Source organism: Phyllobates terribilis, unplaced genomic scaffold (genome assembly GCF_046119375.1).
Source record: "Phyllobates terribilis strain yellow unplaced genomic scaffold, ASM4611937v1 Scaffold_1__5_contigs__length_1240528914, whole genome shotgun sequence".
In the NCBI taxonomy this organism is placed as follows: Eukaryota; Metazoa; Chordata; class Amphibia; order Anura; family Dendrobatidae; genus Phyllobates; species Phyllobates terribilis.
The window spans coordinates 44,994,445-45,019,363 of NW_027362761.1; positions in this window are offsets into that span (position 1 = coordinate 44,994,445).

The following is a 24,919-nucleotide window of genomic DNA, read 5'->3' on the forward strand; positions in this document are numbered from 1 at the left end:
AGCAGTTTGAGTGTGTCGCTCACTGTTCAGCCGCAAATATCTCTATTTAAAAAAGTGTTGTATACCCCAGTAAACAATAACTGTGGTTTTGCCATCCCACGGTAAAAAATCTCTATTATTCAGCTTTTGGTAGTTTTTTCCGTAAAGAAAAATAGTAGTGTCTCCTGACTGTTGTGACACAAAAATATATCTGTTGAAAATTGCCTTGTGTAGGCCCGACATCCCAGTGTGGTTTCGCAGTTCCATGGGTCAAATCGCTGTACTATCCAGTTTTGGGCCTTTGGTATCTAAAAAATAAAGCAGTTTGAGTGTGTCGCTCACTATTCAGCCGCAAATATCTCTATGTAAAAAAGTGTGGTATTGCCCAGTAAACAATAACTGTGGTTTTGCCATCCCACAGTAAAAAATCTCTATTATTCAGCTTTTGGTAGTTTTTTCCGTAAAGAAAAACAGTAGTGTCTCCTGACTGTTGTGACACAAAAATATATCTGTTGAAAATAGTCTTGTGTAGGCCCGACATCCCAGTGTGGTTTCGCAGTTCCACGGGTCAAATCGCTGTACTATCCAGCTTTGGGCCTTTGGTATCTAAAAAAAACAGCAGTTTGAGTGTGTCGCTCACTGTTCAGCCGCAAATATCTCTATTTAAAAAAGTCTGGTATACCCCAGTAAACAATAACTGTGGTTTTGCCATCCCACGGTAAAAAATCTCTATTATTCAGCTTTTGGTAGTTTTTTCCATAAAGAAAAACAGTAGTGTCTCCTGACTGTTGTGACACAAAAATATATCTGTTGAAAATAGTCTTGTGTAGGCCCGACATCCCAGTGTGGTTTCGCAGTTCCATGGGTCAAATCGCTGTACTATCCAGTTTGGGCCTTTGGTATCTAAAAAAAAAGCAGTTTGAGTGTGTCGCTCACTGTTCAGCCGCAAATATCTCTATTTAAAAAAGTGTGGTATACCCCAGTAAACAATAACTGTGGTTTTGCCATCCCACAGTAAAAAATCTCTATTATTCAGCTTTTGGTAGTTTTTTCCGTAAAGAAAAACAGTAGTGTCTCCTGACTGTTGTGACACAAAAATATATCTGTTGAAAATAGTCTTGTGTAGGCCCGACATCCCAGTGTGGTTTCGCAGTTCCACGGGTCAAATCGCTGTACTGTCCAGTTTTGGGCCTTTGGTATCTAAAAAAAAAGCAGTTTGAGTGTGTCGCTCACTGTTCAGCCGCAAATATCTCTATTTAAAAAAGTGTGGTATACCCCAGTAAACAATAACTGTGGTTTTGCCATCCCATGGTAAAAAATCTCTATTATTCAGGTTTTGGTATATTTTCCGTAAAGAAAAACAGTAGTGTCTCCTGACTGTTGTGACACAAAAATATATCTGTTGAAAATAGTCTTGTGTAGGCCCGACATCTCAGTGTGGTTTCGCAGTTCCACGGGTCAAATCTCTGTACTATCCAGTTTTGGGCCTTTGGTATCTAAAAAAAAGGCAGTTTGAGTGTTTCGCTCACTGTTCAGCCGCAAATATCTCTATTTAAAAAAGTGTGGTAAACCCCAGTAAACAATAACTGTGGTTTTTCCATCCCACGGTTAAAAATCTCTATTATTCAGCTTTTGGTAGTTTTTTCCGTAAAGAAAAACAGTAGTGTCTCCTGACTGTTGTGACACAAAAATATATCTGTTGAAAATAGTCTTGTGTAGGCCCAACATCCCAGTGTGGTTTCGCAGTTCCATGGGTCAAATCGCTGTACTATCCAGTTTTGGGCCTTTGGTATCTAAAAAAAAAAGTAGTTTGAGTGTGTCGCTCACTATTCAGCCGCAAATATCTCTATTTAAAAAAGTGTGGTATTGTCCAGTAAACAATAACTGTGGTTTTGCCATCCCACAGTAAAAAATCTCTATTATTCAGCTTTTGGTAGTTTTTTCCGTAAAGAAAAACAGTAGTGTCTCCTGACTGTTGTGACACAAAAATATATCTGTTGAAAATAGTCTTGTGTAGGCCCGACATCCCAGTGTGTTTCGCAGTTCCACGGGTCAAATCGCTGTACTATCCAGTTTTGGGCCTTTGGTATCTAAAAAAAAAGCAGTTGAGTGTGTCGCTCACTGTTGAGCCGCAAATATCTCTATTTAAAAAAGTGTGCTATACCCCATTAAACAATAACTGTGGTTTTGCCATCCCACGGTAAAAAATCTCTATTATTCAGCTTTTGGTAGTTTTTTCCGTAAAGAAAAACAGTAGTGTCTCCTGACTGTTGTGACACAAAAATATATCTGTTGAAAATAGTCTTGTGTAGGCCCGACATCCCAGTGTGGTTTCGCAGTTCCATGGGTCAAATCGCTGTACTATCCAGTTTTGGGCCTTTGGTATCTAAAAAAGAAGCAGTTTGAGTGTGTCGCTCACTGTTCAGCCGCAAATATCTCTATTTAAAAAAGTGTGGTATAACCCGGTAAACAATAACTGTGGTTTTGCCATCAAACGGTAAAAAATCTCTATTATTCAGCTTTTGGTATATTTTCCGTAAAGAAAAACAGTAGTGTCTCCTGACTGTTGTGACACAAAAATATATCTGTTGAAAATAGTCTTGTGTAGTCCCGACATCCCAGTGTGGTTTCGCAGTTCCATGGGTCAAATCGCTGTACTATCCAGTTTTGGGCCTTTGGTATCTAAAAAAAAAAGCAGTTTGAGTGTGTCGCTCACTGTTCAGCCGCAAATATCTCTATTTAAAAAAGTGTGGTATTCCCAGTAAACAATAACTGTGGTTTTGCCATCCCACGGTAAAAAATCTCTATTATTCAGCTTTTGGTAGTTTTTTACGTAAAGAAAAACAGTAGTGTCTCCTGACTGTTGTGACACAAAAATATATCTATTGAAAATAGTCTTGTGTAGGCCCGACATCCCAGTGTGGTTTCGCAGTTCCATGGGTCAAAAAGCTGTACTATCCAGTTTTGGGCCTTTGGTATCTAAAAAAAAAGCAGTTTGAGTGTGTCGCTCACTGTTCAGCCGCAAATATCTCTATTTAAAAAAGTGTTGTATACCCCAGTAAACAATAACTGTGGTTTTGCCATCCCACGGTAAAAAATCTCTATTATTCAGCTTTTGGTAGTTTTTTCCGTAAAGAAAAATAGTAGTGTCTCCTGACTGTTGTGACACAAAAATATATCTGTTGAAAATTGCCTTGTGTAGGCCCGACATCCCAGTGTGGTTTCGCAGTTCCATGGGTCAAATCGCTGTACTATCCAGTTTTGGGCCTTTGGTATCTAAAAAATAAAGCAGTTTGAGTGTGTCGCTCACTATTCAGCCGCAAATATCTCTATGTAAAAAAGTGTGGTATTGCCCAGTAAACAATAACTGTGGTTTTGCCATCCCACAGTAAAAAATCTCTATTATTCAGCTTTTGGTAGTTTTTTCCGTAAAGAAAAACAGTAGTGTCTCCTGACTGTTGTGACACAAAAATATATCTGTTGAAAATAGTCTTGTGTAGGCCCGACATCCCAGTGTGGTTTCGCAGTTCCATGGGTCAAATCGCTGTACTATCCAGTTTTGGGCCTTTGGTATCTAAAAAAAAAAGCAGTTTGAGTGTGTCGCTCACTGTTCAGCCGCAAATATCTCTATTTAAAAAAGTGTGGTATTCCCCAGTAAATAATAACTGTGGTTTTGCCATCCCACGGTTAAAAAATCTCTATTATTCAGCTTTTGGTAGTTTTTTCCGTAAAGAAAAACAGAAGTGTCTCCTGACTGTTGTGACACAAAAATATATCTGTTGAAAATAGTCTTGTGTAGGCCCGACATCCCAGTGTGGTTTCGCAGTTCCATGGGTCAAATCGCTGTACTATCCAGCTTTGGGCCTTTGGTATCTAAAAAAACAGCAGTTTGAGTGTGTCGCTCACTGTTCAGCCGCAAATATCTCTATTTAAAAAAGTCTGGTATACCCCAGTAAACAATAACTGTGGTTTTGCCATCCCACGGTAAAAAATCTCTATTATTCAGCTTTTGGTAGCTTTTTCCGTAAAGAAAAACAGTAGTGTCTCCTGACTGTTGTGACACAAAAATATATCTGTTGAAAATAGTCTTGTGTAGGCCCGACATCCCAGTGTGGTTTCGCAGTTCCATGGGTCAAATCGCTGTACTATCCAGTTTGGGCCTTTGGTATCTAAAAAAAAAGCAGTTTGAGTGTGTCGCTCACTGTTCAGCCGCAAATATCTCTATTTAAAAAAGTGTGGTATACCCCAGTAAACAATAACTGTGGTTTTGCCATCCCACGGTAAAAAATCTCTATTATTCAGCTTTTGGTATTTTTTTCCGTAAAGAAAAACAGTAGTGTCTCCTGACTGTTGTGACACAAAAATATATCTGTTGAAAATAGTCTTGTGTAGGCCCGACATCCCAGTGTGGTTTCGCAGTTCCACGGGTCAAATCGCTGTACTATCCAGTTTTGGGCCTTTGGTATCTAAAAAAAAAGCAGTTTGAGTGTGTCGCTCACTGTTCAGCCGCAAATATCTCTATTTAAAAAAGTGTGCTATACCCCAGTAAACAATAACTGTGGTTTTGCCATCCCACGGTAAAAAATCTCTATTATTCAGGTTTTGGTATATTTTCCGTAAAGAAAAACAGTAGTGTCTCCTGACTGTTGTGACACAAAAATATATCTGTTGAAAATAGTCTTGTGTAAGCCCGACATCCCAGTGTGGTTTCGCAGTTCCACGGGTCAAATCTCTGTACTATCCAGTTTTGGGCCTTTGGTATCTAAAAAAAAGGCAGTTTGAGTGTGTCGCTCACTGTTCAGCCGCAAATATCTCTATTTAAAAAAGTGTGGTATACCCCAGTAAACAATAACTGTGGTTTTGCCATCCCACGGTTAAAAATCTCTATTATTCAGCTTTTGGTAGTTTTTTCCGTAAAGAAAAACAGTAGTGTCTCCAGACTGTTGTGACACAAAAATATATCTGTTGAAAATAGTCTTGTGTAGGCCCAACATCCCAGTGTGGTTTCGCAGTTCCATGGGTAAAATCGCTGTACTATCCAGTTTTGGGCCTTTGGTATCTAAAAAAAAAAGCAGTTTGAGTGTGTCGCGCACTGTTCAGCCGCAAATATCTCTATTTAAAAAAGTGTGGTATTGCCCAGTAAACAATAACTGTGGTTTTGCCATCCCACAGTAAAAAATCTCTATTATTCAGCTTTTGGTAGTTTTTTCCGTAAAGAAAAACAGTAGTGTCTCCAGACTGTTGTGACACAAAAATATATCTGTTGAAAATAGTCTTGTGTAGGCCCGACATCCCAGTGTGTTTCGCAGTTCCACGGGTCAAATCGCTGTACTATCCAGTTTTGGGCCTTTGGTATCTAAAAAAAAAGCAGTTGAGTGTGTCGCTCACTGTTAAGCCGCAAATATCTCTATTTAAAAAAGTGTGTATACCCCAGTAAACAATAACTGTGGTTTTGCCATCCCACGGTAAAAAATCTCCATTATTCAGCTTTTGGTAGTTTTTTCCGTAAAGAAAAACAGTAGTGTCTCCTGACTGTTGTGACACAAAAATATATCTGTTGAAAATAGTCTTGTGTAGGCGCGACATCCCAGTGTGGTTTCGCAGTTCCATGGGTCAAATCGCTGTACTATCCAGTTTTGGGCCTTTGGTATCTAAAAAAAAAGCAGTTTGAGTGTGTCGCTCACTGTTCAGTCGCAAATATCTCTATTTAAAAAAGCGTGGTATACCCCAGTAAACAATAACTGTGGTTTTGCCATCCCACGGTAAAAAATCTCTATTATTCAGCTTTTGGTAGTTTTTTTCCGTAAAGAAAAACAGTAGTGTCTCCTGACTGTTGTGACACAAAAATATATCTGTTGAAAATAGTCTTGTGTAGGCCCGACATCCCAGTGTGGATTCGCAGTTCCATGGGTCAAATCGCTGTACTATCCAGTTTTGGGCCTTTGGTATCTAAAATAACAGCAGTTTGAGTGTGTCGCTCACTGTTCAGCCGCAAATATCTCTATTTAAAAAAGTGTGGTATACCCCAGTAAACAATAACTGTGGTTTTGCCATCCCACGGTAAAAAAATCTCTATTATTCAGCTTTTGGTAGTTTTTCCGTAAAGAAAAACAGTAGTGTCTCCTGACTGTTGTGGCACAAAAATATATCTGTTGAAAATAGTCTTGTGTAGGCCCGACATCCCAGTGTCGTTTCGCAGTTCCATGGGTCAAATCGTTGTACTATCCAGTTTTGGGCCTTTGGTATCTAAAAAAAAAGCAGTTTGAGTGTGTCGCTCACTGTTCAGCCGCAAATATCTCTATTTAAAAAAGTGTGGTATACCCCAGTAAACAATAACTGTGGTTCTGCCATCCCACGGTAAAAAATGTCCATTATTCAGCTTTTGGTAGTTATTTTCGTAAAGAAAAACAGTAGTGTCTCCTGACTGTTGTGACATAAAAATATATCTGTTGAAAATAGTCTTGTGTAGGCCCGACATCCCAGTGTGGTTTCACGGTTCCATGGGTCAAATCGCTGTACTATCCAGTTTTGGGCCTTTGGTATCTAAAAAAAAAAGCAGTTTGAGTGTGTCGCTCACTGTTCAGCCGCAAATATCTCTATTTAAAAAAGTGTGGTATACCCCAGTAAACAATAACTGTGGTTTTGCCATCCCACGGTAAAAAATCTCTATTATTCAGCTTTTGGTAGTTTTTTCCGTAAAGAAAAACAGTAGTGTCTCCTGACTGTTGTGACACAAAAATATATCTGTTGAAAATAGTCTTGTGTAGGCCCAACATCCCAGTGTGGTTTCGCAGTTCCATGGGTCAAATCGCTGTACTATCCAGTTTTGGGCCTTTGGTATCTAAAAAAAAAGCAGTTTGAGTGTGTCGCTCACTGTTCAGCCGCAAATATCTCTATTTAAAAAAGTGTGGTATACCCCAGTAAACAATAACTGTGGTTTTGCCATCCCACGGTAAAAAATGTCTATTATTCAGCTTTTGGTAGTTATTTTCGTAAAGAAAAACAGTAGTGTCTCCTGACTGTTGTGACATAAAAATATATCTGTTGAAAATAGTCTTGTGTAGGCCCGACATCCCAGTGTGGTTTCGCGGTTCCATGGGTCAAATCGCTGTACTATCCAGTTTTGGGCCTTTGGTATCTAAAAAAAAAGCAGTTTGAGTGTGTCGCTCACTGTTCAGCCGCAAATATCTCTATTTAAAAAAGTGTGGTATACCCCAGTAAACAATAACTGTGATTTTGCCATCCCATGGTAAAAAATGTCTATTATTCAGCTTTTGGTAGTTATTTTCGTAAAGAAAAACAGTAGTGTCTACTGACTGTTGTGACATAAAAATATATCTGTTGAAAATAGTCTTGTGTAGGCCCGACATCCCAGTGTGGTTTCGCGGTTCCATGGGTCAAATCGCTGTACTATCCAGTTTTGTGCCTTTGGTATCTAAAAAAAAAAGCAGTTTGAGTGTGTCGCTCACTGTTCAGCCGCAAATATCTCTATTTAAAAAAGTGTGGTATACCCCAGTAAACAATAACTGTGGTTTTGCCATCCCACGGTAAAAAATCTCTATTATTCAGCTTTTGGTAGTTTTTTCCGTAAAGAAAAACAGTAGTGTCTCCTGACTGTTGTGACACAAAAATATATCTGTTGAAAATAGTCTTGTGTAGGCACGACATCCCAGTGTGGTTTCGCAGTTCCATGGGTCAAATCGCTGTACTATCCAGTTTTGGGCCTTTGATATCTAAAAAAAAAGCAGTTTGAGTGTGTCGCTCACTGTTCAGCCGCAAATATCTCTCTTTAAAAAAGTGTGGTATTCCCCAGTAAACAATAACTGTGGTTTTGCCATCCCACGGTAATAAATCTCTATTATTCAGCTTTTGGTAGTTTTTTCGTAAAGAAAAACAGTAGTGTCTCCTGACAGTTGTGACACAAAAATATATCTGTTGAAAATAGTCTTGTGTAGGCCCGACATCCCAGTGTGTTTCGCAGTTCCACGGGTCAAATCGCTGTACTATCCAGTTTTGGGCCTTTGGTATCTAAAAAAACAGCAGTTTGAGTGTGTCGCTCACTGTTCAGCCGCAAATATCTCTATTTAAAAAAGTGTAGTATTCCCCAGTAAACAATAACTGTGGTTTTGCCATCCCACGGTAAAAAATCTCTATTATTCAGCTTTTGGTAGTTTTTTCCGTAAAGAAAAACAGTAGTGTCTCCTGACTGTTGTGACACAAAAATATATCTGTTGAAAATAGTCTTGTGTAGGCGCGACATCCCAGTGTGGTTTCGCAGTTCCATGGGTCAAATCGCTGTACTATCCAGTTTTGGGCATTTGGTATCTAAAAAAAAAGCAGTTTGAGTGTGTCGCTCACTGTTCAGCCGCAAATATCTCTATTTAAAAAAGTGTGGTATACCCCAGTAAACAATAACTGTGGTTTTGCCATCCCACGGTAAAAAATGTCTATTATTCAGCTTTTGGTAGTTATTTTCGTAAAGAAAAACAGTAGTGTCTCCTGACTGTTGTGACATAAAAATATATCTGTTGAAAATAGTCTTGTGTAGGCCCGACATCCCAGTGTGGTTTCGCGGTTCCATGGGTCAAATCGCTGTACTATCCAGTTTTGGGCCTTTGGTATCTAAAAAAAAAGCAGTTTGAGTGTGTCGCTCACTGTTCAGCCGCAAATATCTCTATTTAAAAAAGTGTGGTATACCCCAGTAAACAATAACTGTGATTTTGCCATCCCATGGTAAAAAATGTCTATTATTCAGCTTTTGGTAGTTATTTTCGTAAAGAAAAACAGTAGTGTCTACTGACTGTTGTGACATAAAAATATATCTGTTGAAAATAGTCTTGTGTAGGCCCGACATCCCAGTGTGGTTTCGCGGTTCCATGGGTCAAATCGCTGTACTATCCAGTTTTGTGCCTTTGGTATCTAAAAAAAAAAGCAGTTTGAGTGTGTCGCTCACTGTTCAGCCGCAAATATCTCTATTTAAAAAAGTGTGGTATACCCCAGTAAACAATAACTGTGGTTTTGCCATCCCACGGTAAAAAATCTCTATTATTCAGCTTTTGGTAGTTTTTTCCGTAAAGAAAAACAGTAGTGTCTCCTGACTGTTGTGACACAAAAATATATCTGTTGAAAATAGTCTTGTGTAGGCACGACATCCCAGTGTGGTTTCGCAGTTCCATGGGTCAAATCGCTGTACTATCCAGTTTTGGGCCTTTGATATCTAAAGAAAAAGCAGTTTGAGTGTGTCGCTCACTGTTCAGCCGCAAATATCTCTCTTTAAAAAAGTGTGGTATTCCCCAGTAAACAATAACTGTGGTTTTGCCATCCCACGGTAATAAATCTCTATTATTCAGCTTTTGGTAGTTTTTTCGTAAAGAAAAACAGTAGTGTCTCCTGACAGTTGTGACACAAAAATATATCTGTTGAAAATAGTCTTGTGTAGGCCCGACATCCCAGTGTGTTTCGCAGTTCCACGGGTCAAATCGCTGTACTATCCAGTTTTGGGCCTTTGGTATCTAAAAAAACAGCAGTTTGAGTGTGTCGCTCACTGTTCAGCCGCAAATATCTCTATTTAAAAAAGTGTAGTATTCCCCAGTAAACAATAACTGTGGTTTTGCCATCCCACGGTAAAAAATCTCTATTATTCAGCTTTTGGTAGTTTTTTCCGTAAAGAAAAACAGTAGTGTCTCCTGACTGTTGTGACACAAAAATATATCTGTTGAAAATAGTCTTGTGTAGGCGCGACATCCCAGTGTGGTTTCGCAGTTCCATGGGTCAAATCACTGTACTATCCAGTTTTGGGCCTTTGGTATCTAAAAAAAAAGCAGTTTGAGTGTGTCGCTCACTGTTCAGCCTCAAATATCTCTATTTAAAAAAGTGTGGTATTCCCCAGTAAACAATAACTGTGGTTTTGCCATCCCACGGTAAAAAATCTCTACTATTCAGCTTTTGGTAGTTTTTTCCGTAAAGAAAAACAGTAGTGTCTCCTGACTGTTGTGACACAAAAAATATATCTGTTGAAAATAGTCTTGTGTAGGCGCGACATCCCAGTGTGGTTTCGCAGTTTCACGGGTCAAATCGCTGTACTATCCAGTTTTGGGCCTTTGGTATCTAAAAAAAAAGCAGTTTGAGTGTGTCGCTCACTGTTCAGCCGCAAATATCTCTATTTAAAAAAGTGTGGTATACCCCAGTAAACAATAACTGTGGTTTTGCCATCCCACGGTAAAAAATGTCTATTATTCAGCTTTTGGTAGTTATTTTCGTAAAGAAAAACAGTAGTGTCTCCTGACTGTTGTGACATAAAAATATATCTGTTGAAAATAGTCTTGTGTAGGCCCGACATCCCAGTGTGGTTTCGCGGTTCCATGGGTCAAATCGCTGTACTATTCAGTTTTGAGCCTTTGGTATCTAAAAAAGAAGCAGTTTGAGTGTGTCGCTCACAGTTCAGCCGCAAATATCTCTATTTAAAAAAGTGTGGTATACCCCAGTAAACAATAACTGTGGTTTTGCCATCCCACGGTAAAAAATCTCTATTATTCAGCTTTTGGTAGTTTTTTCCGTAAAGAAAAACAGTAGTGTCTCCTGACTGTTGTGACACAAAAATATATCTGTTGAAAATAGTCTTGTGTAGGCCCAACATCCCAGTGTGGTTTCGCAGTTCCATGGGTCAAATCGCTGTACTATCCAGTTTTGGGCCTTTGGTATCTAAAAAAAAAGCAGTTTGAGTGTGTCGCTCACTGTTCAGCCGCAAATATCTCTATTTAAAAAAGTGTGGTATACCCCAGTAAACAATAACTGTGGTTTTGCCATCCCACGGTAAAAAATGTCTATTATTCAGCTTTTGGTAGTTATTTTCGTAAAGAAAAACAGTAGTGTCTCCTGACTGTTGTGACATAAAAATATATCTGTTGAAAATAGTCTTGTGTAGGCCCGACATCCCAGTGTGGTTTCGCGGTTCCATGGGTCAAATCGCTGTACTATCCAGTTTTGTGCCTTTGGTATCTAAAAAAAAAAGCAGTTTGAGTGTGTCGCTCACTGTTCAGCCGCAAATATCTCTATTTAAAAAAGTGTGGTATACCCCAGTAAACAATAACTGTGGTTTTGCCATCCCACGGTAAAAAATCTCTATTATTCAGCTTTTGGTAGTTTTTTCCGTAAAGAAAAACAGTAGTGTCTCCTGACTGTTGTGACACAAAAATATATCTGTTGAAAATAGTCTTGTGTAGGCCCGACATCCCAGTGTGGTTTCGCAGTTCCATGGGTCAAATCGCTGTACTATCCAGTTTTGGGCCTTTGGTATCTAAAAAAAAAGCAGTTTGAGTGTGTCGCTCACTGTTCAGCCGCAAATATCTCTCTTTAAAAAAGTGTGGTATTCCCCAGTAAACAATAACTGTGGTTTTGCCATCCCACGGTAATAAATCTCTATTATTCAGCTTTTGGTAGTTTTTTCGTAAAGAAAAACAGTAGTGTCTCCTGACAGTTGTGACACAAAAATATATCTGTTGAAAATAGTCTTGTGTAGGCCCGACATCCCAGTGTGTTTCGCAGTTCCACGGGTCAAATCGCTGTACTATCCAGTTTTGGGCCTTTGGTATCTAAAAAAACAGCAGTTTGAGTGTGTCGCTCACTGTTCAGCCGCAAATATCTCTATTTAAAAAAGTGTAGTATTCCCCAGTAAACAATAACTGTGGTTTTGCCATCCCACGGTAAAAAATCTCCATTATTCAGCTTTTGGTAGTTTTTTCCGTAAAGAAAAACAGTAGTGTCTCCTGACTGTTGTGACACAAAAATATATCTGTTGAAAATAGTCTTGTGTAGGCGCGACATCCCAGTGTGGTTTCGCAGTTCCATGGGTCAAATCACTGTACTATCCAGTTTTGGGCCTTTGGTATCTAAAAAAAAAGCAGTTTGAGTGTGTCGCTCACTGTTCAGCCTCAAATATCTCTATTTAAAAAAGTGTGGTATTCCCCAGTAAACAATAACTGTGGTTTTGCCATCCCATAGTAAAAAATCTCTACTATTCAGCTTTTGGTAGTTTTTTCCGTAAAGAAAAACAGTAGTGTCTCCTGACTGTTGTGACACAAAAAATATATCTGTTGAAAATAGTCTTGTGTAGGCGCGACATCCCAGTGTGGTTTCGCAGTTTCACGGGTCAAATCGCTGTACTATCCAGTTTTGGGCCTTTGGTATCTAAAAAAAAAGCAGTTTGAGTGTGTCGCTCACTGTTCAGCCGCAAATATCTCTATTTAAAAAAGTGTGGTATACCCCAGTAAACAATAACTGTGGTTTTGCCATCCCACGGTAAAAAATGTCTATTATTCAGCTTTTGGTAGTTATTTTCGTAAAGAAAAACAGTAGTGTCTCCTGACTGTTGTGACATAAAAACATATCTGTTGAAAATAGTCTTGTGTAGGCCCGACATCCCAGTGTGGTTTCGCGGTTCCATGGGTCAAATCGCTGTACTATTCAGTTTTGAGCCTTTGGTATCTAAAAAAGAAGCAGTTTGAGTGTGTCGCTCACTGTTCAGCCGCAAATATCTCTATTTAAAAAAGTGTGGTATACCCCAGTAAACAATAACTGTGGTTTTGCCATCCCACGGTAAAAAATCTCTATTATTCAGCTTTTGGTAGTTTTTTCCGTAAAGAAAAACAGTAGTGTCTCCTGACTGTTGTGACACAAAAATATATCTGTTGAAAATAGTCTTGTGTAGGCCCAACATCCCAGTGTGGTTTCGCAGTTCCATGGGTCAAATCGCTGTACTATCCAGTTTTGGGCCTTTGGTATCTAAAAAAAAAGCAGTTTGAGTGTGTCGCTCACTGTTCAGCCGCAAATATCTCTATTTAAAAAAGTGTGGTATACCCCAGTAAACAATAACTGTGGTTTTGCCATCCCACGGTAAAAAATGTCTATTATTCAGCTTTTGGTAGTTATTTTCGTAAAGAAAAACAGTAGTGTCTCCTGACTGTTGTGACATAAAAATATATCTGTTGAAAATAGTCTTGTGTAGGCCCGACATCCCAGTGTGGTTTCGCGGTTCCATGGGTCAAATCGCTGTACTATCCAGTTTTGTGCCTTTGGTATCTAAAAAAAAAAGCAGTTTGAGTGTGTCGCTCACTGTTCAGCCGCAAATATCTCTATTTAAAAAAGTGTGGTATACCCCAGTAAACAATAACTGTGGTTTTGCCATCCCACGGTAAAAAATCTCTATTATTCAGCTTTTGGTAGTTTTTTCCGTAAAGAAAAACAGTAGTGTCTCCTGACTGTTGTGACACAAAAATATATCTGTTGAAAATAGTCTTGTGTAGGCACGACATCCCAGTGTGGTTTCGCAGTTCCATGGGTCAAATCGCTGTACTATCCAGTTTTGGGCCTTTGGTATCTAAAAAAAAAGCAGTTTGAGTGTGTCGCTCACTGTTCAGCCGCAAATATCTCTCTTTAAAAAAGTGTGTTATTCCCCAGTAAACAATAACTGTGGTTTTGCCATCCCACGGTAATAAATCTCTATTATTCAGCTTTTGGTAGTTTTTTCGTAAAGAAAAACAGTAGTGTCTCCTGACAGTTGTGACACAAAAATATATCTGTTGAAAATAGTCTTGTGTAGGCCCGACATCCCAGTGTGTTTCGCAGTTCCACGGGTCAAATCGCTGTACTATCCAGTTTTGGGCCTTTGGTATCTAAAAAAACAGCAGTTTGAGTGTGTCGCTCACTGTTCAGCCGCAAATATCTCTATTTAAAAAAGTGTAGTATTCCCCAGTAAACAATAACTGTGGTTTTGCCATCCCACGGTAAAAAATCTCTATTATTCAGCTTTTGGTAGTTTTTTCCGTAAAGAAAAACAGTAGTGTCTCCTGACTGTTGTGACACAAAAATATATCTGTTGAAAATAGTCTTGTGTAGGCGCGACATCCCAGTGTGGTTTCGCAGTTCCATGGGTCAAATCACTGTACTATCCAGTTTTGGGCCTTTGGTATCTAAAAAAAAAGCAGTTTGAGTGTGTCGCTCACTGTTCAGCCTCAAATATCTCTATTTAAAAAAGTGTGGTATTCCCCAGTAAACAATAACTGTGGTTTTGCCATCCCACGGTAAAAAATCTCTACTATTCAGCTTTTGGTAGTTTTTTCCGTAAAGAAAAACAGTAGTGTCTCCTGACTGTTGTGACACAAAAAATATATCTGTTGAAAATAGTCTTGTGTAGGCGCGACATCCCAGTGTGGTTTCGCAGTTTCACGGGTCAAATCGCTGTACTATCCAGTTTTGGGCCTTTGGTATCTAAAAGAAAAGCAGTTTGAGTGTGTCGCTCACTGTTCAGCTGCAAATATCTCTATTTAAAAAAGTGTGGTATACCCCAGTAAACAATAACTGTGGTTTTGCCATCCCACGGTAAAAAATCTCTATTATTCAGCTTTTGGTAGTTTTTTCCGTAAAGAAAAACAGTAGTGTCTCCTGACTGTTGTGACATAAAAATATATCTGTTGAAAATAGTCTTGTGTAGGCCCGACATCCCAGTGTGGTTTCGCAGTTCCATGGGTCAAATCGCTGTACTATCCAGTTTTGGGCCTTTGGTATCTAAAAAAAAGCAGTTTGAGTGTGTCGCTCACTGTTCAGCCGCAAATATCTCTATTTAAAAAAGTGTGGTATTCCCCAGTAAACAATAACTGTGGTTTTGCCATCCCACGGTAAAAAATCTCCATTATTCAGGTTTTGGTATATTTTCCGTAAAGAAAAACAGTAGTGTCTCCTGACTGTTGTGACACAAAAATATATCTGTTGAAAATAGTCTTGTGTAGGCCCGACATCAAAGTGTGGTTTCGCAGTTCCATGGGTCAAATCGCTGTACTATCCAGTTTTGGGCCTTTGGTATCTAAAAAAAAAAACAGTTTGAGTGTGTCGCTGACTGTTCAGCCGCAAATATCTCTATTTAAAAAAGCGTGGTATTCCCCAGTAAACAATAACTGTGGTTTTGACATACCACGGTAAAAAAATCTCTATTATTCAGCTTTTGGTAGTTTTTTCGTAAAGAAAAACAGTAGTGTCTCCTGACAGTTGTGACCCAAAAATATATCTGTTGAAAATAGTCTTGTGTAGGCCCGACATCCCAGTGTGTTTCGCAGTTCCACGGGTCAAATCGCTGTACTATCCAGTTTTGGGCCTTTGGTATCTAAAAAAACAGCAGTTTGAGTGTGTCGCTCACTGTTCAGCCGCAAATATCTCTATTTAAAAAAGTGTGGTATACCCCAGTAAACAATAACTGTGGTTTTGCCATCCCACGGTTAAAAATCTCTATTATTCAGGATTTGGTATATTTTCCGTAAAGAAAAACAGTAGTGTCTCCTGACTGTTGTGACACAAAAATATATCTGTTGAAAATAGTCTTGTGTAGGCCCGACATCCCAGTGTGGTTTCGCAGTTCCATGGGTCAAATCGCTGTACTATCCAGTTTTGGGCCTTTGGTATCTAAAAAAAAAGCAGTTTGAGTGTGTCGCTCACTGTTCAGCCGCAAATATCTCTATTTAAAAAAGTGTGGTATTCCCAAGTAAACAATAACTGTGGTTTTGCCATCCCACGGTAAAAAATCTCTACTATTCAGCTTTTGGTAGTTTTTTCCGTAAAGAAAAACAGTAGTGTCTCCTGACTGTTGTGACACAAAAAATATATCTGTTGAAAATAGTCTTGTGTAGGCGCGACATCCCAGTGTGGTTTCGCAGTTTCACGGGTCAAATCGCTGTACTATCCAGTTTTGGGCCTTTGGTATCTAAAAAAAAAGCAGTTTGAGTGTGTCGCTCACTGTTCAGCCGCAAATATCTCTATTTAAAAAAGTGTGGTATACCCCAGTAAACAATAACTGTGGTTCTGCCATCCCACGGTAAAAAATGTCTATTATTCAGCTTTTGGTAGTTATTTTCGTAAAGAAAAACAGTAGTGTCTCCTGACTGTTGTGACATAAAAATATATCTGTTGAAAATAGTCTTGTGTAGGCCCGAAATCCCAGTGTGGTTTCGCGGTTCCATGGGTCAAATCGCTGTACTATCCAGTTTTGGGCCTTTGGTATCTAAAAAAAAAAGCAGTTTGAGTGTGTCGCTCACTGTTCAGCCGCAAATATCTCTATTTAAAAAAGTGTGGTATACCCCAGTAAACAATAACTGTGGTTTTGCCATCCCACGGTAAAAAATCTCTATTATTCAGCTTTTGGTAGTTTTTTCCGTAAAGAAAAACAGTAGTGTCTCCTGACTGTTGTGACACAAAAATATATCTGTTGAAAATAGTCTTGTGTAGGCCCAACATCCCAGTGTGGTTTCGCAGTTCCATGGGTCAAATCGCTGTACTATCCAGTTGTGGGCCTTTGGTATCTAAAAAAAAAGCAGTTTGAGTGTGTCGCTCACTGTTCAGCCGCAAATATCTCTATTTAAAAAAGTGTGGTATACCCCAGTAAACAATAACTGTGGTTTTGCCATCCCACGGTAAAAAATGTCTATTATTCAGCTTTTGGTAGTTATTTTCGTAAAGAAAAACAGTAGTGTCTCCTGACTGTTGTGACATAAAAATATATCTGTTGAAAATAGTCTTGTGTAGGCCCGACATCCCAGTGTGGTTTCGCGGTTCCATGGGTCAAATCGCTGTACTATTCAGTTTTGAGCCTTTGGTATCTAAAAAAGAAGCAGTTTGAGTGTGTCGCTCACTGTTCAGCCGCAAATATCTCTATTTAAAAAAGTGTGGTATACCCCAGTAAACAATAACTGTGGTTTTGCCATCCCACGGTAAAAAATCTCTATTATTCAGCTTTTGGTAGTTTTTTCCGTAAAGAAAAACAGTAGTGTCTCCTGACTGTTGTGACACAAAAATATATCTGTTGAAAATAGTCTTGTGTAGGCCCAACATCCCAGTGTGGTTTCGCAGTTCCATGGGTCAAATCGCTGTACTATCCAGTTTTGGGCCTTTGGTATCTAAAAAAAAAGCAGTTTGAGTGTGTCGCTCACTGTTCAGCCGCAAATATCTCTATTTAAAAAAGTGTGGTATACCCCAGTAAACAATAACTGTGGTTTTGCCATCCCACGGTAAAAAATGTCTATTATTCAGCTTTTGGTAGTTATTTTCGTAAAGAAAAACAGTAGTGTCTCCTGACTGTTGAGACATAAAAATATATCTGTTGAAAATAGTCTTGTGTAGGCCCGACATCCCAGTGTGGTTTCGCGGTTCCATGGGTCAAATCGCTGTACTATCCAGTTTTGGGCCTTTGGTATCTAAAAAAAAAAGCAGTTTGAGTGTGTCGCTCACTGTTCAGCCGCAAATATCTCTATTTAAAAAAGTGTGGTATACCCCAGTAAACAATAACTGTGGTTTTGCCATCCCACGGTAAAAAATCTCTATTATTCAGCTTTTGGTAGTTTTTTCCGTAAAGAAAAACAGTAGTGTCTCCTGACTGTTGTGACACAAAAATATATCTGTTGAAAATAGTCTTGTGTAGGCCCGACATCCCAGTGTGGTTTCGCAGTTCCATGGGTCAAATCGCTGTACTATCCAGTTTTGGGCCTTTGGTATCTAAAAAAAAAGCAGTTTGAGTGTGTCGCTCACTGTTCAGCCGCAAATATCTCTCTTTAAAAAAGTGTGGTATTCCCCAGTAAACAATAACTGTGGTTTTGCCATCCCACGGTAATAAATCTCTATTATTCAGCTTTTGGTAGTTTTTTCGTAAAGAAAAACAGTAGTGTCTCCTGACAGTTGTGACACAAAAATATATCTGTTGAAAATAGTCTTGTGTAGGCCCGACATCCCAGTGTGTTTCGCAGTTCCACGGGTCAAATCGCTGTACTATCCAGTTTTGGGCCTTTGGTATCTAAAAAAACAGCAGTTTGAGTGTGTCGCTCACTGTTCAGCCGCAAATATCTCTATATAAAAAAGTGTAGTATTCCCCAGTAAACAATAACTGTGGTTTTGCCATCCCACGGTAAAAATTCTCTATTATTCAGCTTTTGGTAGTTTTTTCCGTAAAGAAAAACAGTAGTGTCTCCTGACTGTTGTGACACAAAAATATATCTGTTGAAAATAGTCTTGTGTAGGCGCGACATCCCAGTGTGGTTTCGCAGTTCCATGGGTCAAATCACTGTACTATCCAGTTTTGGGCCTTTGGTATCTAAAATAACAGCAGTTTGAGTGTGTCGCTCACTGTTCAGCCGCAAATATCTCTATTTAAAAAAGTGTGGTATACCCCAGTAAACAATAACTGTGGTTTTGCCATCCCACGGTTAAAAATCTCTATTATTCAGGATTTGGTATATTTTCCGTAAAGAAAAACAGTAGTGTCTCCTGACTGTTGTGACACAAAAATATATCTGTTGAAAATAGTCTTGTGTAGGCCCGACATCCCAGTGTGGTTTCGCAGTTCCATGGGTCAAATCGCTGTACTATCCAGTTTTGGGCCTTTGGTATCTTAAAAAAAAGCAGTTTGAGTGTGTCGCTCACTGTTCAGCCGCAAATATCTCTATTTAAAAAAGTGTGGTATTCCCAAGTAAACAATAACTGTGGTTTTGCCATCCCACGGTAAAAAATCTCTACTATTCAGCTTTTGGTAGTTTTTTCCGTAAAGAAAAACAGTAGTGTCTCCTGACTGTTGTGACACAAAAAATATATCTGTTGAAAATAGTCTTGTGTAGGCGCGACATCCCAGTGTGGTTTCGCAGTTCCATGGGTCAAATCACTGTACTATCCAGTTTTGGGCCTTTGGTATCTAAAATAACAGCAGTTTGAGTGTGTCGCTCACTGTTCAGCCGCAAATATCTCTATTTAAAAAAGTGTGGTATACCCCAGTAAACAATAACTGTGGTTTTGCCATCCCACGGTTAAAAATCTCTATTATTCAGGATTTGGTATATTTTCCGTAAAGAAAAACAGTAGTGTCTCCTGACTGTTGTGACACAAAAATATATCTGTTGAAAATAGTCTTGTGTAGGCCCGACATCCCAGTGTGGTTTCGCAGTTCCATGGGTCAAATCGCTGTACTATCCAGTTTTGGGCCTTTGGTATCTAAAAAAAAAGCAGTTTGAGTGTGTCGCTCACTGTTCAGTCGCAAATATCTCTATTTAAAAAAGTGTGGTATTCCCAAGTAAACAATAACTGTGGTTTTGCCATCCCACGGTAAAAAATCTCTACTATTCAGCTTTTGGTAGTTTTTTCCGTAAAGAAAAACAGTAGTGTCTCCTGACTGTTGTGACACAAAAAATATATCTGTTGAAAATAGTCTTGTGTAGGCGCGACATCCCAGTGTGGTTTCGCAGTTTCACGGGTCAAATCGCTGTACTATCCAGTTTTGGGCCTTTGGTATCTAAAAAAAAAGCAGTTTGAGTGTGTCGCTCACTGTTCAGCCGCAAATATCTCTATTTAAAAAAGTGTGGTATACCCCAGTAAACAATAACTTTGGTTTTGCCATCCCACGGTAAAAAATCTCTATTATTCAGCTTTTGGTAGTTTTTTCCGTAAAGAAAAACTGTAGTGTCTCCTGACTGTTGTGACATAAAAATATATCTGTTGAAAATAGTCTTGTGTAGGCCCGACATCCCAGTGTGGTTTCGCAGTTCCACGGGTCAAATCGCTGTACTATCCAGTTTTGGGCCTTTGGTATCTAAAAAAAAAGCAGTTTGAGTGTGTCGCTCACTGTTCAGCCGCAAATATCTCTATTTAAAAAAGTGTGGTATTCCCCAGTAAACAATAACTGTGGTTTTGCAATCCCACGGTAAAAAATCTCTATTATTCAGCTTTTGGTAGTTTTTTCCGTAAAGAAAAACAGTAGTGTCTCCTGACTGTTGTGACACAAAAATATATCTGTTGAAAATAGTCTTGTGTAATCCCGACATCCCAGTGTGGTTTCGCAGTTCCACGGGTCAAATCTCTGTACTATCCAGTTTTGGGCCTTTGGCATCTAAAAAAAAGGCAGTTTGAGTGTGTCGCTCACTGTTCAGCCGCAAATATCTCTATTTAAAAAAGTGTGGTATACCCCAGTAAACAATAACTGTGGTTTTGCCATCCCACGGTTAAAAATCTCTATTATTCAGCTTTTGGTAGTTTTTTCCGTAAAGAAAAACAGTAGTGTCTCCTGACTGTTGTGACACAAAAATATATCTGTTGAAAATAGTCTTGTGTAGGCCCAACATCCCAGTGTGGTTTCGCAGTTCCATGGGTAAAATCGCTGTACTATCCAGTTTTGGGCCTTTGGTATCTAAAAAAAAAAGCAGTTTGAGTGTGTCGCACACTGTTCAGCCGCAAATATCTCTATTTAAAAAAGTGTGGTATTGCCCAGTAAACAATAACTGTGGTTTTGCCATCCCACAGTAAAAAATCTCTATTATTCAGCTTTTGGTAGTTTTTTCCGTAAAGAAAAACAGTAGTGTCTCCTGACTGTTGTGACACAAAAATATATCTGTTGAAAATAGTCTTGTGTAGGCCCGACATCCCAGTGTGTTTCGCAGTTCCACGGGTCAAATCGCTGTACTATCCAGTTTTGGGCCTTTGGTATCTAAAAAAAAAGCAGTTGAGTGTGTCGCTCACTGTTAAGCCGCAAATATCTCTATTTAAAAAAGTGTGTATACCCCAGTAAACAATAACTGTGGTTTTGCCATCCCACGGTAAAAAATCTCTATTATTCAGCTTTTGGTAGTTTTTTCCGTAAGGAAAAACAGTAGTGTCTCCTGACTGTTGTGACACAAAAATATATCTGTTGAAAATAGTCTTGTGTAGGCGCGACATCCCAGTGTGGTTTCGCAGTTCCATGGGTCAAATCGCTGTACTATCCAGTTTTGGGCCTTTGGTATCTAAAAAAAAAGCAGTTTGAGTGTGTCGCTCACTGTTCAGTCGCAAATATCTCTATTTAAAAAAGCGTGGTATACCCCAGTAAACAATAACTGTGGTTTTGCCATCCCACGGTAAAAAATCTCTATTATTCAGCTTTTGGTCGTTTTTTTCCGTAAAGAAAAACAGTAGTGTCTCCTGACTGTTGTGACACAAAAATATATCTGTTGAAAATAGTCTTGTGTAGGCCCGACATCCCAGTGTGGTTTCGCAGTTCCATGGGTCAAATCGCTGTACTATCCAGTTTTGGGCCTTTGGTATCTAAAATAACAGCAGTTTGAGTGTGTCGCTCACTGTTCAGCCGCAAATATCTCTATTTAAAAAAGTGTGGTATACCCCAGTAAACAATAACTGTCGTTTTGCCATCCCACGGTAAAAAAATCTCTATTATTCAGCTTTTGGTAGTTTTTTCCGTAAAGAAAAACAGTAGTGTCTCCTGACTGTTGTGGCACAAAAATATAACTGTTGAAAATAGTCTTGTGTAGGCCCGACATCCCAGTGTCGTTTCGCAGTTCCATGGGTCAAATCGTTGTACTATCCAGTTTTGGGCCTTTGGTATCTAAAAAAAAAGCAGTTTGAGTGTGTCGCTCACTGTTCAGCCGCAAATATCTCTATTTAAAAAAGTGTGGTATACCCCAGTAAACAATAACTGTGGTTCTGCCATCCCACGGTAAAAAATGTCTATTATTCAGCTTTTGGTAGTTATTTTCGTAAAGAAAAACAGTAGTGTCTCCTGACTGTTGTGACATAAAAATATATCTGTTGAAAATAGTCTTGTGTAGGCCCGAAATCCCAGTGTGGTTTCGCGGTTCCATGGGTCAAATCGCTGTACTATCCAGTTTTGGGCCTTTGGTATCTAAAAAAAAAGCAGTTTGAGTGTGTCGCTCACTGTTCAGCCGCAAATATCTCTATTTAAAAAAGTGTGGTATACCCCAGTAAACAATAACTGTGGTTTTGCCATCCCACGGTAAAAAATGTCTATTATTCAGCTTTTGGTAGTTATTTTCGTAAAGAAAAACAGTAGTGTCTCCTGACTGTTGTGACATAAAAATATATCTGTTGAAAATAGTCTTGTGTAGGCCCGACATCCCAGTGTGGTTTCGCGGTTCCATGGGTCAAATCGCTGTACTATTCAGTTTTGAGCCTTTGGTATCTAAAAAAGAAGCAGTTTGAGTGTGTCGCTCACTGTTCAGCCGCAAATATCTCTATTTAAAAAAGTGTGGTATACCCCAGTAAACAATAACTGTGGTTTTGCCATCCCACGGTAAAAAATCTCTATTATTCAGCTTTTGGTAGTTTTTTCCGTAAAGAAAAACAGTAGTGTCTCCTGACTGTTGTGACACAAAAATATATCTGTTGAAAATAGTCTTGTGTAGGCCCAACATCCCAGTGTGGTTTCGCAGTTCCATGGGTCAAATCGCTGTACTATCCAGTTTTGGGCCTTTGGTATCTAAAAAAAAAGCAGTTTGAGTGTGTCGCTCACTGTTCAGCCGCAAATATCTCTATTTAAAAAAGTGTGGTATACCCCAGTAAACAATAACTGTGGTTTTGCCATCCCACGGTAAAAAATGTCTATTATTCAGCTTTTGGTAGTTATTTTCGTAAAGAAAAACAGTAGTGTCTCCTGACTGTTGTGACATAAAAATATATCTGTTGAAAATAGTCTTGTGTAGGCCCGACATCCCAGTGTGGTTTCGCGGTTCCATGGGTCAAATCGCTGTACTATCCAGTTTTGGGCCTTTGGTATCTAAAAAAAAAAGCAGTTTGAGTGTGTCGCTCACTGTTCAGCCGCAAATATCTCTATTTAAAAAAGTGTGGTATACCCCAGTAAACAATAACTGTGGTTTTGCCATCCCACGGTAAAAAATCTCTATTATTCAGCTTTTGGTAGTTTTTTCCGTAAAGAAAAACAGTAGTGTCTCCTGACTGTTGTGACACAAAAATATATCTGTTGAAAATAGTCTTGTGTAGGCCCGACATCCCAGTGTGTTTCGCAGTTCCACGGGTCAAATCGCTGTACTATCCAGTTTTGGGCCTTTGGTATCTAAAAAAACAGCAGTTTGAGTGTGTCGCTCACTGTTCAGCCGCAAATATCTCTATATAAAAAAGTGTAGTATTCCCCAGTAAACAATAACTGTGGTTTTGCCATCCCACGGTAAAAAATCTCTATTATTCAGCTTTTGGTAGTTTTTTCCGTAAAGAAAAACAGTAGTGTCTCCTGACTGTTGTGACACAAAAATATATCTGTTGAAAATAGTCTTGTGTAGGCGCGACATCCCAGTGTGGTTTCGCAGTTCCATGGGTCAAATCACTGTACTATCCAGTTTTGGGCCTTTGGTATCTAAAATAACAGCAGTTTGAGTGTGTCGCTCACTGTTCAGCCGCAAATATCTCTATTTAAAAAAGTGTGGTATACCCCAGTAAACAATAACTGTGGTTTTGCCATCCCACGGTAAAAAAATCTCTATTATTCAGCTTTTGGTAGTTTTTTCCGTAAAGAAAAACAGTAGTGTCTCCTGACTGTTGTGGCACAAAAATATATCTGTTGAAAATAGTCTTGTGTAGGCCCGACATCCCAGTGTGGTTTCGCGGTTCCATGGGTCAAATCGCTGTACTATTCAGTTTTGAGCCTTTGGTATCTTAAAAAGAAGCAGTTTGAGTGTGTCGCTCACTGTTCAGCCGCAAATATCTCTATTTAAAAAAGTGTGGTATACCCCAGTAAACAATAACTGTGGTTTTGCCATCCCACGGTAAAAAATCTCTATTATTCAGCTTTTGGTAGTTTTTTCCGTAAAGAAAAACAGTAGTGTCTCCTGACTGTTGTGACACAAAAATATATCTGTTGAAAATAGTCTTGTGTAGGCCCGACATCCCAGTGTGGTTTCGCGGTTCCATGGGTCAAATCGCTGTACTATCCAGTTTTGGGCCTTTGGTATCTAAAAAAAAAAGCAGTTTGAGTGTGTCGCTCACTGTTCAGCCGCAAATATCTCTATTTAAAAAAGTGTGGTATACCCCAGTAAACAATAACTGTGGTTTTGCCATCCCACGGTAAAAAATCTCTATTATTCAGCTTTTGGTAGTTTTTTCCGTAAAGAAAAACAGTAGTGTCTCCTGACTGTTGTGACACAAAAATATATCTGTTGAAAATAGTCTTGTGTAGGCCCGACATCCCAGTGTGGTTTCGCAGTTCCATGGGTCAAATCGCTGTACTATCCAGTTTTGGGCCTTTGGTATCTAAAAAAAAAGCAGTTTGAGTGTGTCGCTCACTGTTCAGCCGCAAATATCTCTCTTTAAAAAAGTGTGGTATTCCCCAGTAAACAATAACTGTGGTTTTGCCATCCCACGGTAATAAATCTCTATTATTCAGCTTTTGGTAGTTTTTTCGTAAAGAAAAACAGTAGTGTCTCCTGACAGTTGTGACACAAAAATATATCTGTTGAAAATAGTCTTGTGTAGGCCCGACATCCCAGTGTGTTTCGCAGTTCCACGGGTCAAATCGCTGTACTATCCAGTTTTGGGCCTTTGGTATCTAAAAAAACAGCAGTTTGAGTGTGTCGCTCACTGTTCAGCCGCAAATATCTCTATATAAAAAAGTGTAGTATTCCCCAGTAAACAATAACTGTGGTTTTGCCATCCCACGGTAAAAAATCTCTATTATTCAGCTTTTGGTAGTTTTTTCCGTAAAGAAAAACAGTAGTGTCTCCTGACTGTTGTGACACAAAAATATATCTGTTGAAAATAGTCTTGTGTAGGCGCGACATCCCAGTGTGGTTTCGCAGTTCCATGGGTCAAATCACTGTACTATCCAGTTTTGGGCCTTTGGTATCTAAAAAAAAAGCAGTTTGAGTGTGTCGCTCACTGTTCAGCCTCAAATATCTCTATTTAAAAAAGTGTGGTATTCCCCAGTAAACAATAACTGTGGTTTTGCCATCCCACGGTAAAAAATCTCTACTATTCAGCTTTTGGTAGTTTTTTCCGTAAAGAAAAACAGTAGTGTCTCCTGACTGTTGTGACATAAAAATATATCTGTTGAAAATAGTCTTGTGTAGGCCCGACATCCCAGTGTGGTTTCGCAGTTCCATGGGTCAAATCGCTGTACTATCCAGTT